The sequence below is a fragment of the Canis lupus genome, chromosome 6, assembly GCF_011100685.1.
Source record: "Canis lupus familiaris isolate Mischka breed German Shepherd chromosome 6, alternate assembly UU_Cfam_GSD_1.0, whole genome shotgun sequence".
NCBI classification, from domain to species: domain Eukaryota; kingdom Metazoa; phylum Chordata; class Mammalia; order Carnivora; family Canidae; genus Canis; species Canis lupus.
The window spans coordinates 49,396,481-49,414,472 of record NC_049227.1 but is presented as its reverse complement, the minus strand read 5'-3'; the positions used below and the strand labels follow the sequence as shown (position 1 = coordinate 49,414,472).

At 39.2% G+C, this 17,992-nt stretch overlaps 1 long non-coding RNA gene across 6 annotated transcripts in view; it reads left to right on the top strand.

Moving 5' to 3' along the window:
- The window catches only part of LOC102153396, a 153,004-nt gene that overhangs the window by 128,270 nt on the left and 6,742 nt on the right, over nt 1–17,992 (top strand). For 5 of the 6 annotated variants that reach the window (XR_005361138.1, XR_005361141.1, XR_005361139.1 and 2 more), the window contains 3 exons: nt 2,341–2,500; nt 3,660–3,755; nt 12,259–12,314. This is a non-coding gene — a long non-coding RNA (uncharacterized LOC102153396). Of the gene's footprint in view, nt 1–1,124; nt 1,532–2,340; nt 2,501–3,659; nt 3,756–12,258; nt 12,315–17,992 lie in introns of those variants that run through there. The other variant, XR_005361140.1, reaches the window with a different exon arrangement.

Here is a 17,992-nt window from a genome sequence, read left to right as displayed (position 1 = left end):
TGATTTCAGAATGCTCTCTTCATCTAACTTTCTTAGCTGAGTGGCAGGAGATGAGAGATGAGAGATGTTGCTGGAAACGACTGACCCAAGTCCTGTTAAGTTGGCCTGGGTTGCTTTGATGCCAACACGTGCTGGAGGTCCCAGTCTGGCGTCAGAGAAGATGGATGTGTCCACTACCCAAGTTTAAGAGGGGCCCAGTACTGGGCCCATGGTTTTCAAAGTAGTAGTAACACCCCTCGAGAGGGTAAGGATTACCAGAGGTCTGCAAAGTTTGATGAGAGGCAGGAAAGCTCATTTTCACCTGAGCAGGAGGTTGAGCAGTGGAAGTGAAGGCCAGTGCCAGTTAACAACGTAAGAGGAATTGCCAACACATGCTTTTACAGGATTGCAGTTTTGCCTTACAATTTTTTTTAAAAGCCAGGTTATGCAGACACAAACCTAAATACTATCTGTGCAAAATGTAAATGTTAAACCTAAGAGCTCTTTATTGGTCAAGAAACATGAACAATTGAGGGCAGAGGTGTGTCGGCTTCTTGAATCTTATTCTTGTTGCCATTTGAGGCTGACTCATCCCAGCCTTCAAGGGCCAGGGCATTTCTTAGTATGCATTGAACTCATGCCAAACTATTGTTTCACACTGTTATTGTCTAAAAGACAACGTGTACTAGAAACGTGAAACAGGAAATGTCCATCTGAACTTATTACGGTAGAAGAAATTTTCCAGAGTCCATATGCTGATGTAATTATTTTCAGATATTTTTTTAAAAGGTATTTAGTGACTAGATCTTTGAAACAATGTCTTCACTGTCCTGGGCAGAGTGTATAAGCTGTCTTGTAGAAGAATAGAGCCCTACAATTGCCACAATAGGGTTTCACATTGTTTTTGTATTTGGTTTCAAGGATTTTTTTTTATTTGCTCAGTGTGTGTGTGTGTGTGTGTGTGAAGTAAATGTATATTTGAATGTCTTGATCTCTATTTTCTTTGAAGGGTCCTTAATTATTTTACACTGAATTTTTTCTCCATCCTCAAAGTCTATGGCACATATTCTATTTCCTTCTTCCAGGACTGTGCTTTGTGCCGTTTCCTATAAATAGCAGTAGGCAGCTTCAGTAGACACTCGCTGGTTGGTTCAGTGTTCTTACAGTACTTATAGTGGATATTTCTTAGCATAATTAATCTCTTTGTTAAAAAATTTGGTCCCATTCTCATCAGCACCAATGTGGTGCTTTGAAAGGAACTGAAATGCTGTACTCTTTCAAGGGTTGTGGATTAAAGCTTAAACTGGGTCTCGGGATAAGGTGAAGGGGAAAAAGCCCTCACAAATATGGTAATTTTTTCTCCTGAGAAGTAAAAAACAACTAGCTATACTCTAGAAAAGAAAGGAAATAGTAATTACGATCTTTTCTCCCCTACTCTGTACACTGTTGTCAGTTGAGAGCAAAGTAGAAGCCAGCCAGTTTTTTAGTTCCACAGTGTATTTAAGGACAGGATTGGATATATAAGCATCAAGAAGCAGAGGTCTTAATTCAGGTATGATTGTGTCTTTTCTTTCTTTTAATTTAAGTAACGTCATACTGTTTTATGTTTGTTTGAGTCTGTGATCTTTTTTCATCCTATACCCTATGTACCTAACAAGCTCCTATGTACCCAACAAGCTCCATTTCATCCCATTTTGCAATTCTTCTTTTTCTTCAGTTTTATAGAATCCCAGAAATCCTCTTTTCGAGTTAAAATGCTGTCACTTAGTAGCATTAACTCTAATGTCAGTTTGAACTTCTTTTTTCCAGCACACTCTGCAGCGTGAAATCTTGAGAGTAACTGTAGAAAATGAATGATTGGTGTTCAGCCAAGCTTTGCCTGTGTCTTTCCACGACCAAAAACAATTAGGCGAAAAAGGAAAAATTCAATTGGCTATTGTTATCTGCCTGGTCCAAACAGCCTGTATGAATATTTTGAGAACTTTTTTTTGTACCTTGATGGTTGTGTTTTCATTATGTAGCTATAGCAAGAAGATTTCAGTGAGAAAGTTTCATCTTTTAAAAAAATAGCGATTTGAGAAACAAATGAGGTCAATGGGCTTCTTATTTTAGGAAGGGGGGTAGTAGGGACGATGGAGTAAGAGGAAGTCCTATGTCAGAGGGCTCTGTGCACACTTTCCTGACATACCTCAGCTATGTGTAAATGCAATCTGTTATTTTAACTATTCACAACAGTTGCGTTTTGTCCTTTCTCACATTAAATTATAAAACCAATAACTAAATACGGCAAATCTTTATTTTTCAGATTCCTCCCCCAACTCCCCCAGTCTCTAACAGGTTGCATTTCATTTTTTCCCAAAGACCTCAAAAGCTACCAGATTATTGTTAAAAAAAAATAAACACGTTTTGAGAGTCTACTGACCATCAGCCAGAGGGAAGGTTCTGAGTCATCCAAGTTCTCCAGCTGGCAAAGAAGTATGAAAAAGCTCCTGGCCAGATCTGTAGATGCTGGAGCATCCGGGTAAGTTGGGGAAGCACATTCATAGAACCCAGTGAAGAAATGAGATGGTAAACACAAGCAGTGCGTTTCTGTGCCTCAAGTCAAAGCTCCATATCCAAAGGATGTAAGAACTTAATTTTTTGAGGGGAAGTGGGTGGGGGGATGGGGGACTGACATTAAGGAGGGCAAGTGATGTAATGAGCACTGGGTGTTGTATGCAACTGATGAATCACTAAACTCTTATCTCTGAAACGAACAATATACTATATGTTAATTAAATTGAATTTAATAAAATAAAATTAAAATTTTTTTTCTTCCCCTCCTCTAGCTTATGTATTTAGATTTTGTATTGAAAAAAAAAAAAAAAGATTTTGTATTGAAATGTTCCCTAGGGACGCCTGATGGCTCAGTGGTTGAGCATCTCCCTTCGACTCAGAGCCTGATTCCAGGATCGAGTCCCACAGTGGGCTCCCTGCAGGAAGGCTGTTTCTCCCCCTGCCTATGTCTCTGCCTCTCTCTCAGTGTGTCTCTCATGAATAAATAAATAAAATATTTAAAAAAAGAAATGCTCCCTAGATTCATAAAATATTTAAGGAATACAGAAAGAAGAAAGACTCAGGAATCAAAGGAAAGTCACCTAACAACCTCTATGGGGTGTGTACAGAAAAGCAGGCTCCCTCCAAAGCCCAGTTTTAAATTAACCAGCACTACTTTCTCACCATGTTCTGATTTTTTACTGAATGCAGTGAGTGCAGGAACCCTGAGCAGCAAACATTTATGGATTTCATCTGGGCAAGCACCTATCTTAAAGTTCTGATTTCTAACGGTGTCAGGCAGATTGCTTCAGTAAATTGTACAGTGAATTTTTGAAGTTAAAATTGCAACTTAGAGACACCTGAGTGGCTCAGCGGTCGAGCATCTGCCTTCTGCCCAGGGCTTGGATCCTGGGATCCAGAATCGAGTCCCACATCCACCTCCCTGCATGGAGCCTGCTTCTCCCTTGGCCTGTGTCTCTGCCTCTCTCTCTCTCTCTCTCTCTCTCTGTGTGTGTCTCTCATGAATAAATAAATAAAATCTTTTAAAAAATAAAATAAAATAAAATTGCAACTTAAATGTTTACATGTTTGTGGTTTGCCTGAATATTTTCAGAGGAAAAAAATTAATGCTACTTATTTTTCAGAAGAGGATGTGATTACAATACCAAAATCCACCAAATGTGAAAGAGTGAAGGAAAACTGTCAGGTGACAACCAATTCTTTTTATTCCAGAGATACAGGTAAGGAATATGAATATCTATATACATGAGAAACTAGAAACTGTGGTTGCCTTTGAGAAAAAGAATTGAGGGTCTAGCAGTCAGAGATACTTTGCATAGTTTGTAATATTGTAATATTTTAATTTCTTTCCTTGTACATATACAGCTTTTTTAAAAGAACAAGTGCTTATCAAGTGCAAATATTTTCACTGTTAAGTCTATTTCCATAATACTAAAAGTAAATGCCTGGTTAATAGATTCTGTGTGTTAGCCAGGATGTCCCTTGATTTTGCTTACGTGGTGACACTAGCTCATGTCTGTAAACTCTTTAAAACTCCCAAAGTGATTTTGCATACTTGACCTAATTTGTAAGATCACTTTGTTATTTATTACTACTTATTACTTAGCTCTTCTAGTTTTCTTCTCTTAATATGTGATTATTATATTGAACTGCAAAGTTTTTGTTCCCTTGTACCACACAAAGAAGATATGACGCTGTATTCTTCAGTAGTTTCTAATGAAGTTCTATGTGATACGTTAATACTTTCTTCCTTAAGTATTGGACCAAGCTATAACAGAATTATAAAGGTCAGGCTATCAGAACAGAGACCTTCAGGACACTCAGGTGTTTATTTTGAGAGCCATGTGGTGATCCATCACAATTCTGTTTGAAGTTACTTTTGTCTTATCCCACTGGGCCCAAGCCAGAGTGTTCAATAGGTGACTCTAAGGGTAAATTAAAATACTAATCAAAATTAAATGGAGGGTGTGAAAACAGAGTGGGACTATAGGGATGATGAAATTTGTCCTTCCCTGGGATGCCTACGTAGCTCAGTGGTTGAGCATCTGCCTTTGGCTCAGGTCACCATCCCGCGGTCCTGGGATTGAGTCCTGCATTGGGCAGGGAACCTGCTTCTCCCTCTGCCCATGTCTCTGCCTCACTCTGTGTCTCTCATGAATAAATAAATACAATCTTTAAAAAAAAAATTGTTTTTCCCCAAACCCTTCTTTGCAGAGGGGTATCACTCCTTTTCATGCGTATAGATGACCAGATAAGGAAAAAAGCTATTCTCATTCCCTGTATTTGCTTTACTAGGTTTATAGATAGACCTCAGTCCTCCTTTTTCATTAATACTCATAGTTATTTGATTTAGCAGTATTGCTGAAATTGGTTCATCTGGCCATTTTGTATTGAAACAGGCTACATAGATGGTGACCTGCTCCCCTGCAGGGAGCCTGCTTCTGTGTCTGCCCCTCTCTGTGTGTCTCTCATGAATAAATAAATAAAATCTTTTTAAAAAGGATTTATTTGTTTATTTGAGAGACACAGAGAGAGTATGGGGGGTGAAGCAAGAGACTCTTAAGCAGATTTTGCATGAGGGGCATTGTTGTGCCAACCTGATATCAGGACCTGAGCCCAAACCAAGAGTCAGTTACTCAACTAACTGAACCACCCAGGCACCCTATCAGAGCTCCTTTTTTTTTTTTTTTAAATTTAAGATTTGTATTTATTTATTTGAGAGAGAGAGACAGACAGAAAGTGAGTGGGGAGATGGGGACAGAGGGAGAAGGACAAGCAGACTCCATGCTGAGCTGCTGAGCAGGGAGCCAGACATGGGGCTCCATCCCAGGACCCTGAGATCATGGCTGGAGACAAAGGCAAATGCTTAACGGACTGAATCACCCAGGCGCTCCTCAGAGCTCCTTTTTATTTGCTAGATGATATGCCACCTCATTCATGAATTGTTGGACAAAACCAATAAGATCTTTAAAATCTATTTGGTTGAATTTTGTTTTTTAACATTTCCAAACTAGTTTTTAACCTCAGGAAAGAATCATCCTTATGCAGCTATTTAATACTTAATTGCCTACAGAATGTGACTATGTAATAGGGCAAGGCCGTGTTGCACAGTGGTTAAGGGTGAAGGCTTGGAGTCAAAGAGACCTAAATTCAAATTTTAGTTGTGCCCCTTACCACACATGGGACCTTGGGAAAGTTGACTTAATTTTTTTAACCATCACTTTTCTCATCTGTGAACTACATTTCACTGGAAGAATAATTCTTTTTTTTTTTTTAATGTATAAAGTGCATGGGCTTTATATTCTATTATAGCCCCGGCATTCAGTAATGATTCCTGTTATAGTTACTAAAATTTTTTTTATAGTTAACAATCACATAAAAATATGGAAAAAAAAATATGGCAAGTCCATAGAAGCTGACCACTTGCTATCTCCCACTCCTCCCCTTGCCCCTGCCCTGTAACCCACTTTACTCCAGCTAACCACTGTTCACTGCCCTGCACTTGGCTGCTCACCGATGACATTCACACTGTGACACTCAGGGACGAGTTTCCAGTCCTCCTGGAGCTGAGCCATCAGCAGCATTTGAAAGAGTTCGCCTTGCATTCCACTGACTGCTCTGCTCAGGGCTCAGTTCCCCGGCCCCTTCTCCATCCAGTATCACTCTTCTGATGACCTCATTCAGTCTTGGAACTGGAATATCATGCATAGGCTGCTGACCTCCCAAATATATCTGGTCCAGACCTCCCACCCGAACACCAGACTTGTATAATCAATTGCCTGCTTGACCTGTACCTGGCGATCTTAAATGCCATCTTGAACTTGGCATGTCTAAAATCAAACTCCCTTGGGTGCCTGGGTGGATCAGTTGGCTAAGCATCTGCCTTGGGTTCAGGTCATGAACCCAGGGTCCTGGGATGGAGCTCTGTGTTGTGGGGGATGGTGAGGGGGGTGTCTCTGCTCAGTGGGGAACCTACTTCTCCTTCCCTCTCTGCCTGCCCTCCTGCCTACTCGTGCTCTCTCTCTGTCAAATAAACAAAATCTTAACAAATAAATACATAAAACCGAACTCCCTGGTCTTTTCACAGATCTGTTGCTCTCACTGCCTTCCCCACTTCAGTAAATGACAACTTCATGATTTAGTTGCTCACCTAAAAGCTTTGCAGTCATCCTTGACTCCTCTCCCCCTTTCTCACACCCATATGCAAACCATCAAGAAATCCTACTGACCCCACTTTTGACATCTCTCCAGAATTAACAGCTTATCAAGACCATCTCCTCTGTGTCTTCGGCCTCCCTGACATTTCCCCTTGATTATTTTTGGAAACTCCTAACCAGTCTTCCTTCTACAGTTGCACCTCTAGACTCTTCTCAAAAAGTAGCCAACACAAGACTATAATGTTATCCATGTCCTGTCACTCTTCTCAAAACTCTTCAATGGCTTTCAGCCTCACATGGAGTAAAACCCAGGCTGGCCTGGCATGACCCAGCATAACCTCCTGTACCCTCTGCATTGTCCGCTCTGCTCCAGCCACACCACCCTCCTTGCTTGTCTTCCAACATGCTAGACACCCCCCCACATCAGGGGTTTTGCCTTTGTTTCCCTCCCCAGAATGCTCTCCCATAGCTATCCATCCACTTATAGCCTCTCTTCTCCTCAAATCTCTGTTCAAGTGGACTTCATTGGCCTGGTTATTCTGACCGAACTATTTAAATTTACAGTCTCCCTTTGCTGTGTACCTTTGGTCCCTTTTTGTTTAGTCTTCTTCATAGTACTTCCACCATCTGGTATATTATGCACTTTACTATTTATCTTTATTTCATTTCTCTCTTCTCCACATAAATGTAGTCCATAATGTCGGAAATTGTTGTATGACTTGTACACTGCCGTAACCCCATGCAGTGCCTGACATTCGGCAAGTACTGCTATATAGAGACTAAATCACTACTTAATAAATATTTGTTTGAGGGAATGCATGAACGCTTTTGAGAAAATGCATTTCCTGCCATATATGGTGTGAAAGCACATGGTACAAGGAGTCAGAAATCCAAATTCTGGTTTTGACTGGGCTTCCTATAAATTGGGTCCCCCATATAGTTCTGCCTCTGACTCTTATTTTCTTAATCTTTACAACCTATCTTGCAGGATCAATTCCAGTCTTCAAAAACAAGGTTATTTCAGGGAGTGGGGTCCCATGTTTGCAGGAAGAAGGAATGTAATTTCTCTTTTACACACCACTCACTCTCAAGAGTTGATATCAACCTTACCTTAGGAAAACTAGGTTCCATTTAGAACAGATATTTTTTTTTAATTATCACTGAAATAAATTCCCAGTTAGGTGAACATCTTACCTAAGACATGGGAGGCAGTAATGAGACTCTAACAGAATTAGGGTCCACCATCTTTTTGTGTTTGATTTTGGGATGAGGGATGCATCCCAAAATTTTGTTTTGTGTTTGTGTTTGATGGGAGAGGGAGCATTATATGCCTTCTTTCTGTCCTGCTTGCAGATTCAAGTTCAAGGTAAGGAACAAGAAATGAAACAGACTTTGCATTTTTATGTTTAGCCAAGCTTCTCTAGTTTGCATAGTCATAAATCAAATGGCAATCTTTGAGGTTTTAATATTCTGTGCCTTACCTTTGTCCCAATTAGGAAAAATGAATAGCTAGTGTTTAGAATTTTGTATTTGTAAATACATTGCAGTGTACAAACCAAGGGATTTTCTAGAGCTTTTAAATATTTTAAAAGTACATCTTGATCAGGTCCAGCATTTGCATCGTATAGTGAAGCCCACCTTGAAAAATATCACAAATAATTTGTGCAAGTAAGATTGGAAAAAAAGGAATGTTAAAAATACTATAGAAAACAAACTTCAGAAATGACTCTCCAGGGATACCTGGGTGACTCAGTCGGTTAAGCATCTGCCTTCAGCTCAGGTCATGATCCCAGGGTCCTGGGATAGAGCCCAGTCTGACTCCTTGCTTAGCTAGGAGGCTGCTTCTACCCTCTGCCTGCTGCTCCCCCTGCTTGTGCTCTCTTTCTGTCTCTCTGACAAATAAATAAGAGAAAAAAGAAGAAACAACAACAATAAAAAAGAAATGACTCTTCACACACAAATATTTCATACATTGAGATATTCTAAGTTCATGTTAAGAGGATTCTAGTTCTGGACCTTTTTTCCATACACTTCAGCTCTAAGGGGCATGTCCAAAATAAACTCTTCATTGGCCTGGATCATGTTGCTCTGTATGTGTCTCCTGAGCATGGGCCCTTGTCCTGCCTCCTACCCTTTTACCCTCCAGTTTGCAATCCCAATAAAGCTTCCTAGTACTTGTGCTCTTCCCCAGATTGTGTGTAAATTGCTGATTTAGATAGTGTGTATATACATGAGAGAGAATTTTTTTTTTTTCAACAAGGAGCTCTTATTAAAGTTTTCAGGCATGAAAGTCAGATAATCAGCTGTATGGTGGGGTAGGAGGGAGCCTGGCTAGGCCAGAGAGACCCACTGAATACTAAGAGAATATAAAAACCTTGAACTATAACCTAGACATGCGAGAAATAGTTGTTTAAATGAAGATGTTGCCATTTAATGTGTTGTTTGCAATATTTTTCATTCTGTTAGTAGGAGAATTGAATTGACAGGACAATAATGTTTTCATTGTTAACTTTGTAACACAACAATGGGAAGTATCTGACAGTTTGTAACACAACAATAAAGTAAGAAAACCCAAAAGCTGTCTTTCAAAGTTCGTTATTAGGCAACAATCTCCTCTTCAACTTTTCTCCCACCTCTCTGGAGCAATAACACAATAAGACCTTTTTATTTCATTGGTACTTATGAACTAATTTATATATTCTCTCCACCAATGCATGAGCCCTCAGCCAGCCTGGATTGGGTACCAAACCTATACATTCCCATTGTACTCTGTTCTTACCTCTAGCCTAGAACATACAATGCAGGTCTACAGTTCTTTATCTGCAGTTCTGAAAAGCAAAAGTTTATTTTCTGATTGGTGCCAAGTCTTATTTGGCAGCAAAATCTGACCTGAACTGACGTGAAACTATTTATAATGTTGTATTTTACTGCAGAAATGTTGTTGTATTTGTGTATGGGAGGCTGCCGTAGGCTCTATCAGGGATGTTACATATTGAATGTTATATATATATTTTTTATCCTTCTTTTTTTATATATTCATGAAAAACACACACAGAGAGAGAGAGACAGAGACATAGACCAAGGGAGAAGCAGGCTCTTCACAGAGCAGATGCAGGACTCTATTTTTACCCTTCTAAAACTCCACAAAGAGTGTTGCTTCTGAAACACCTGTGGACAGTCTTTGGACAAAGACCAATGGGCCTGCATTGTTGCCTGCTTGCTAGTCTGTGTGCCTACCAGAGGGTGAGGCCTCGAGTCAACCTCAGGTCCTTGTACTGCCCAGTACTTAGTGTGACCCAACAAATATAAATAAGACAATGAATATTTGCTTTCAACTTAACATATTTAAATGTATTGACTTTCCTCTGTTTTTATTTTTCAAATGTTGCTACTTTGAGAAAGAAGAGTGAGAGTGCTGGGCACCTAGTTGGTAGAGCATGTGACTGTTGATCTCAGGGTTGTGAGTTTGAGCCCCACATTGGGCATAGAGGAAAAAAAAAAAAAAGAAAGAGTCAGGGCAAACAATCCTTTTTTAAAAAAAATTTCCTTTTTTAACTGAAAACACAAATATTTGGCCAGATTGAAAAATCCACAAGAGAACCAAAAATAATATCATGTTTCCTGGTTTTTAGATTTGTGTTTTCTTACCTAGATAAGACTAATATTATAAATGCCAGATAAATCAAAGGCCAAAAGAAACAAATTTCTTTAAAATGCTTTTGAAATCTTACTAGCTAAAAAGTGGAAAAAATATCATAATGAAGGCGACGATATAGTAAAATGTGCATTCTTGAACAATGCAAGTATGAATATGGATTGTTAGAGTATGTCCAGAAAGTCTTTTACAATATAATCAAGAAGGTTAAAGAGGTTACACTTACAGTAGAATAATAGGAGAATATTTAGTATATATTACCTAAGAAACATTTATGGTTTTGAGGCATATAAGTTCAGTTATTTATTTAGGAGATTCCAGCAGAGGATTTACTTTCTCTGAAAGCAGGCCAATTCTGTAAGGCCTGCTATGTTAAACTTTTTATATGGAAAGTTTTTAAAGCTTTCTTATGTTCAATCACCCTTTTTAAGCATTATAGCTCTTATTCCATTTTGTTTAAACATGTTTTATAAGTATATGACAAGGTAATTAAAAAATTTCTCATATGTAGTATGTTTTGTTGGTTTTGGATAACAATTCTATTACCATATTACAATGCATAGTAATTTTTGAAGACCCTGTCAAAACAGTGTTGACAATGCATAGTAACCTCCACATTGTATTAAATAAAGTTCATATAAGACACAAAAGCTACTGTATCTAGATGAAATATCAAGACTTTTAATATGGAAATTAGAGGCTTCCACAAACATTGGAAGGGTCAAGAGATTAAAGATCGGGGAAGCTGTGCCAATAATCTCAGTTTGCATTGCCAAGGAGGCTGGCTCTGAGAACTTTCTCGGGAGCTTCTTTCTCTCAACCTCCAGAAAGTTCTACCAGCTATAAAAGAGAACAGCACTGGGACGCCTGGGTGGCTCAGCGGTTGAGCATCTGCCTTCAACTCGGCATGATCCCGGTCCAGGGATCAAGTCCCGCATCAGGCTCCCTGTGAGGAGCCTGCTTCTCCCTCTGTCTGTGCTTCTGCTTCTCTCTCTGTCTCTCTCAGGACTAAATAAATAAAATCTTTAGAAAAAAAATAAGCTTGCAGCACTAAAACAGGTAATTCTCAAACAGCTACCACTAAGTCATCTCAATTGTGTATGGAACCAAAGAAGGTAACTTGTAGGAACTCATCCAGAAGCTGTTGTGAACTTCATGTCTACTGTCAGCCCACACATCTATCTGTCACTGCCCTGCTTGAAAAATAGCTTCTGCTCTTTCCCTTTCCGATGTCACATAAGTGCCTGTTCCAGGCAGACTCTGACCTGGAACCATCTGGGGAGGAGGATTCTGGGAACTATAGTTCTATTTTTCCTCTGAGATGCATGGATCATAAATGGGAAAGCAGTGATGCCAAGTTGACAACAGACAATCATGTTTGTTTCAGTGCTGATGACAACTAGATGATATTTTTCTTTTCTGTTTTTCCATTCTATTGGTATCTTTCAGTCCAACTCATTATGTTATTAGTTGACTGAGACCCAGAAACTTCCCAGTAGGCAAGTAAAGCAGAAGTACAATTGAATTCATCCTTGATATGCCATACTGTCCATTAAAAATTATTGCTAGTTGGTTCTTCATTCCAAATGTCTGATTCATACAAAGCTGAAGTAACTTGTTTAATATCACCATTGCCCTTAGAGTGCCAGCACACAAGTACTGTTATATAAATATTATAATTATTATATATCTATGATTCTGCCTCGCATTCATAATTTTATAAATTCTTGTTGGCTCAAAAGAGATATAATATTCTTTTTTGTGTCATCTAATTAACCCTCTCCTGATAATCAGTTTACTGAAGATGATGTCTTTTTATTTCATTTGATGCATTTTCACCAGATAGATGTTATTTATTTAACTATTTTTTAAAGATTTCATTTATAAAATAAATGAAAAACTCTATTCCAGGACCTTGGGATCATGATCTGAGTGGAAGGCAGACGCTCAACCTCTGAGCCACCCAGGTAGGTGCCCTATTTAACTATTTTTTATCTAGCTACAAGTTATTCATAATTATGTATAAAAACAACAGTTTTTACAATCATCCTAAATGTACATTTATACGTCAAATGACACCAAAGTAGGCATCAATCAGCAGGGCAGTCCAGGAAAATTAATCTAGCAAGACTGAATAAAATGAGCTAGAAGGAAATAGGCCTAAGGCAGAGATATTGTGGCTATAATTCTAAAGAGGAGTTAATGAGGTCCTCAACTAGGGAAGAGATTGAAGAAATGGAAAGAAGGAACAACCACAGGCACCTGGGTGGCTCAGTGGTTGAGCAACTGCCTTTGCCTCAGGTCGTGACCTTGGGGTCCTGGGATCAAGTCCCACTTGGACTTCCCATGGGAAGCCTGCTTCTCTCTCTGCCCATGTCTCTGCCTCTCTCTCTGTGTCTCTCATGAATAAATAAATAAAATCTTTAAAAAAAAAAAAGAAGAAGAAGAAGGAACAACCTCAAGATGTCACAAGGAGGGAGGATTGAGAGGTTTTGGTAACTGGCTGAATGTAAGAAGCAAGAGAAACTATCAAAGATTATTCTTAGATATTGAAGATACGGAAGATAATGTGGGTGTGAGAGAAAGACATGCTGAGATGATAATGAGGAGTACAGCCAAGGCCAAGGGCAGCCTTTGGGGAGTACCTACTCTCGAAGACTGTGTAGGATGGTGATTCAAAAGGTAGGAGAATGGAAAGGCTGAAGAGAAGGAAAAGAACAGTCTCACAAAACCATAGGCAAGAATTCAAGGAGTTAGTGGACAGCAATAGTCAATGCTGCAGAAAAGGCTGGATTTTGGAACTAGGAAATCTTTTGTCACCTTTAAGGTCATGAGGTTCCATAGAGGAATGTGAACAGAAACTAAATGTAAAAGGGTTTAAAGAATGAGTCAGGGATAAGAAAATATGACAAAGTATTCTTTCGATGAGAATATATAATCGAGTTATGAGGAGACATGGGAGAAACCTAGATGCATATTTTAAGTGAAAGAGGCTAATTTGAAAGTACCACGTACTAAGTATATGGTCCCAACTGTCCGACATTCTGGGAAAGGCAAAATTACAGAGACAGGAAAAAGATCAGTGGTTGCCTCGGGTTAGAAGGGAGGCAGGGATGAATGGGCAAAGCCCAGAGGATTTTTAGGGCCGTGTATGGTACTGTAATGGTGGATACAGGTCATTATCACACATTTGTCAAAACCCATAAATCATACAGTGATCATAATGTAAACTATGGATTTGGGTGATAATGATGCATCCACGTACGTTCATCCATTGTAACAAATGTACCAGTACGGCCTGGATGTTGGTAGTGGGAGTTCTGCAAATATGTGAAAGTATATGGGAATGCTCTGTACTTTCTGCTCAATTTTGCTGTGAATCTAAAGCTGCTCTAAATATTACAGTTTATTTATTTAAAAAAAGAATATATAACCATTTTTCATTAATATAAACTTATGGAGGGATCCCTGGGTGGCGCATTGGTTTGGCGCCTGCCTTTGGCCCAGGGCGCGATCCTGGAGACCCAGGATCGAATCCCACGTCGGGCTCCCGGTGCATGGAGCCTGCTTCTCCCTCTGCCTGTGTCTCTGCCTCTCTCTCTCTCTCTCTCTCTGTGACTATCATAAATAAATAAAAATTAAAAAAAAACAAAAAAAATATATAAACTTATGGAATACATGAATATGTATATGTCACTTTTATTGTGCCATTTTATAGCCTTACAAATTTCAACAAAATATACAACTTATTTTGGGGCCCAATGAAATAACAGTATGAAGGTATCGCTCAGTTAAACATATGATAGATACGTAGAATTAGTTATATTCAAGAATGACAGGGTGGTGCAGAATTTTATACTGTTATGAATGAATAAAAAAATTGGGGCAGCTGGAGGGGCTCAGCGGTTTAGCGCCGCCTTCAGCCCAGGGCGTGACCCTGGAGACCCAGGATCGAACCCCACGTCGGGCTCCCTGCATGGAGCCTGCTTCTCTCTGTGCCTCTCTCTCTGTTTCTCTCATGAATAAATAAATACAATATTTTTAAAAATTGTGAGATCCATCTTCAAATATTAATTGCATGTCCCACTTATTTACTGCTGGGTTAACAAACCTTCCCAAAACTTAGTAGCTTAAAACAATAACTTATTATTATGTTTCACTGCTCTGGAGGTTAACAGACAAGGCTGGGCACTTCTCAGGCGGGGTCAGCTGAGGCAGGAGTCATCTGAAAGCGTCTTTGAAACTCACGTGTCTTGCTCCTGGGCCAGAGTATCTGCAAGAGCTGGGGACTGGGAGGGCATTTCTCTCTCTCTTCTCTCCGAGTGGCCACTCTCCATTTCTGACTTTGGCTTCATACGGCATGACAAATTAAAGAGCAAGGCACCGAGGGGGGGCACTTGATGGGATGAGCACTGGGTGTTATTCTATATGTTGGCAAATTGAACACCAATAAAAAATAAATTTATAAAAAAATAAAAATAAAAATAAAGAGCAAGCATTCCAAGAGATTCAAGTAGAGGCTTCAAGACCTGGGAGTTAGGGTTGGAAGTCATGCAGCATCATTTTCACTGTCTTCTCTTAGGCAAAGATGTCACAAACCAGCTCGGATCCAAAGGAGTAGATACAGGGAAGGAAGAAATGGACGTTAACCACCCCTGAAACAAGCTATAATTTATTTGGAGAATAAAGTTGAGGACCTAATAACTGCACTGACCTCTGAGATGCCTAATTTGGCAATTCATTCCAAACTATCTGGACGCCAGATAATTAAGCCCAAATAACTCTGAACTTCTCAGTTCAAGAAGTAAGTTCTAGAATAGTTCTGTATCATCTCGCATATTCTCAAGGAGGCCTCTGTTTTTCCAGTCTGTCTTCTGGTCCTTGGGTCCCTAAAATCCCCTCCCTCTCCACATCAGCAGCACCCTGGCTAGTCTAGGTAGTTCTGATTCTGTAGTTAATTATCATTTCAGTGAGCTTAAAACCTGTCATCCTGAATAGCCAGAAAAATATCTTGTTTTCTTTTATTCACTTTGAGTTAATTTCTTTTTCTTGTAGAGTTCTTTCATCCCATTTCGGTAAGACTTCCTATAATTTTTATAATGTACTCCCCTTCCTCAAAATGACATTCATAGATAAGGTTAACACGTAAGTTGTCACTTTAATTTGATAAAACATAAAATCTCTACCTTATAAAGTATTTTGAATGCCTTAAAACCTTTGCCTTTGCTGCACACACAGGCAGAATGGAGTGATATTTTAAGATTTCCTGCAACTAGAAAGGTATGGAAAGTTTGACTGATTTATATTGTGTTCTGACTTCCTGAGGCAGTTTTCCTACTGCTATTCCATTTTACTCATACCACGAAACAAAGCTTGTTGTGTGTGTGTGTGTGTGTGTGTGTGTGTGTTTTAATCAAAATTCAGCCTAGAACTATGTATGTCAGTTTTGTTCTTTGTCTCTTAAACTTAATTTTTATGGAATCTTCTAGGAGTAGCGATTTTATTTATTTTTTAATTTCTGTGGAGGGGATGATTCTGGAAGCATCTGAGAATAAGAATTCCCAGTTTAATTTTCAAAATTCCCTTTAGGAATAAATAACTCTACTATTTAACATACATTTGGTGCTCTATAATTGCAGTTTTTACCTGTACCACAGAATTTAAGATTTTATTATCTATTATCTAAGTACTTTGTGTGTGACCATCACATCTTCTGCAACAGCAGTGTTTCTTTTTCAGAGCAGGAATCATATTTTACAGTTCTTTCGTATCCCTGAAGCTTGTCCCATAGTGTTAGATGGGTATGTGTCAAAGCTTTCTCCATAAATCCATGTTTATGTTACATTCTTTCAGTTCTTAGAGTTTGAGTCCTACTTGCCTTCCTTAACCACACTCTATAGAAACATTATAAATTTTCCTGGACTAGCTTAGTCTTTTTTTTTTTTTTAAGATTTATTTATTTAAGAGAGCAGGAGAGAGAGAGATAGAGAGAGAGAGAGGAGCAGGGCGAAGGGCAGAGGGTGAGAGAGAGAATCCTCAAGCAGACTCCCTGCTGAGTGAGGAGCCCATGTGGCGCTGGATCTCATGACCTAAGATCATGACCTGAGCTGAAACCAAGAGTCAGAGGCTCAACCGACTGAACCACCCAGGCATCCCCCACCCCAGCCTAGTATTAAGAAACATTACCAGTTATTTGTATATAGGTTTTTCTCATTTGACTCTTTCCCCTAAGAACAGAGATAGGAAATTTTAATCTTTTGAAAAAATCTTTCTCTCTCTGATATTCGTTTCTTTCTGTGGCTCTTTATTTATCTGGTGTGGAAGCTACGCACACGGCTCTCAAACCAGACTGTGTGGGTTCAAATCCCAGTCGCGACATTTACTAGTTTCATGTATTCACAGGGAAACCTTCAGTGCCTCAGTTTCAAAAGGCAGCTCATAATCGTACTAACTACTTAATACGGTTGTTGTGAGGACTAAATGAGTTTGCTCATGAAAGCAAATAGAACAATTCTGTAGTAATTGAGCAATAAATGTTAGCTGCTGTTATTGTGGCATTGTTTATTTAGATTTAATAGTTTTTATTCTTTGCTAATTGTATCGTCTTCTTAATGATTTTACTAAATGCCCACTGAAGCAATCACGTTTTGAAAACATTTTGAAAGCAGATTGCTTTCACCCACCACCTTGTTTCTAAACTGTTACCTGGTCTTTAAAAAAAAAAAAAAAAAAAAAAAATCAGGGCAGCCCTGGTGGCCCAGCGGTTTAGCACCGCCCTCGGCCCAGGGTGTGATCCTGGAGACCCAGGATCGAGTCCCATGTCAGGCTCCCCGCATGGAGCCTGCTTCTCCCTCTGCCTGTGGCTCTGCCTCTCACTCTCTCTCTGCCTGTCATGAATAAATAAATAAAATCTTAAAAAAAAAGTCAGAAATTTTTTCTATTACTATTATTTAATCCTTCCAGCTTTCAGCAAAAATTTTAAACCATGTGTTAGAGATACTGCTATAGGCAAAATGTTTATGTCCACCCACCCCCAATATATATGTTGAAGCCTAATCCCTGTTATGATGGTATTTGGAGGTGGAACCTTTGGAAGCAAAGTGGGTCATGAGAGTGGAGCCCTCATGAATGGGATTAGTTTCCTCAGATACAAGATTTTCTAAGGAGAGAGAATTGAAGATGGCGAAGAAATATGAGATTCAAAGACATTTCCCTTCTGAGGTAACAATTCTGTGGCTGTTGGAAGTAGATAGTGAGAGAGAGAGAGAGAGAGAGAGAGAGAGATCCTGAGGCTGACATTGCGATTTGTAGGTTAGGAGGCTTGAAACATCTACATTTTTAGGCATCATCCTGGGTGCTGTGGATGAGTAAGACACATTTTCTTCCCCGAGGTTCTCAAAATCTATCCGAGAAACATTCACTTATATGAATAGACACAGTAAAAAGATTCCTTTTCTAGGTGGGATTTTTGTAACTTCATCACCCTTTATTTTTTTCAAATGGGAGGAATAAGTTATTGAAGACACTTTCACTGAACTATTGTGAAATTATGTGAGATTGTGAAATTATGGATATTAGAACATCCCAAAATTCATTCTTCTTCATTTTAGTCACCAGGTATCTTCAGCACTGAATTTCCCAGATC